Here is a 1,140-nt window from a genome sequence, read left to right on the forward strand (position 1 = left end):
TTTTACCATTTTATAAATGCCACCACATGGGTACCAGTGGCATTGCTCATTGGCTCAGCTTTGGCACTGGCAAGCAGCTGGTCTGATGTGGTGCTAGGTGGAAATAGCTGTGTCCAACACAGGGGCAGCTCCTGATCTCTTCTCAAAGATTGCAGTGCCCTCTGATAACAAAATCTTGCTATATAAATCCAATACATGAAGTAAATCGATACTGACTGGCTCTTGCATTTTTATGCTCTTGGGAAATACTGAGGAATATATTATGCATTTTGATACTACATAATAAAAATATAATTTCAGTGTACTTACATATGTAGCAAGTCACAGATACGATTCCACAATAACCTTCTATTTTTCAATTGTACAATTTAGTGATGGGATAGTGGGGTAACAAAACAATTTGGTGTCACTTTTAATATTATCCAAACAACATCTCATACATTCTTAACTTACATCTTGTGTAATTCTTCAATTCAAAGTAATAATAATAATTGCTTTTTCAAAAAGGATGTAAATTCCTATAAATCTTGTGCACTCTTTTTCAAACTCTCCCTATTTAAATTTCATTTAAATGTCTCTGTATGCGTGCGCACACACAAACACACACTTTTTCTGTACTTATGAAGGTTTTGATATTTGTTTTTTCCTATTTTCTTCAGGAAGCCCTTCTCATCTGAGTGTTGGAGAACAGCAAGACATAGTTCATGATCCCTATGAATTTCTTCAGTCCCCAGAAACCTCAAATGCTACTACTAACTAATTTGAAGTTCTATATATATTTTGTATTTTAAGTGTACTGTTATATAAATTTTTTGTACATGGCAGAAGCCTCAGTTTGTCCTACTTTGTATGAGGATTCCAGTATAATGTTGTATAGTTGTATGGGGCTGCTGAATCACGGCCTGAACCTTTGATTGATCACCTGAGGCGAGCAGTGAGTCAGCCATGGGAGCACAGGTGAAGGCAATTCACCTGTGCTGCAGGAAGGGGTGGAGCCTGGCTGCACCTCTCCTAGACCCATTTAAGAGCTGACTGCCAGTGGGGAAGGACCTCTCTGGAGATCCGCTCCATCAGGAGTTCATCTTGCAAGCCCAGGACAGGGTGAGTGACTTTCTCTTATTTCTCCAATATAAATTATAT

At 38.4% G+C, this 1,140-nt stretch overlaps 1 protein-coding gene across 1 annotated transcript in view; it reads left to right on the plus strand.

Annotated features, from left to right (window-relative positions):
• The window catches only part of BRD9 (bromodomain containing 9), a 21,229-nt gene that overhangs the window by 16,720 nt on the left and 3,369 nt on the right, over window positions 1-1,140 (plus strand). The window lies entirely within an intron of this gene.

Source organism: Meleagris gallopavo, chromosome 3 (assembly GCF_000146605.3).
Source record: "Meleagris gallopavo isolate NT-WF06-2002-E0010 breed Aviagen turkey brand Nicholas breeding stock chromosome 3, Turkey_5.1, whole genome shotgun sequence".
NCBI classification, from domain to species: Eukaryota; Metazoa; Chordata; class Aves; order Galliformes; family Phasianidae; genus Meleagris; species Meleagris gallopavo.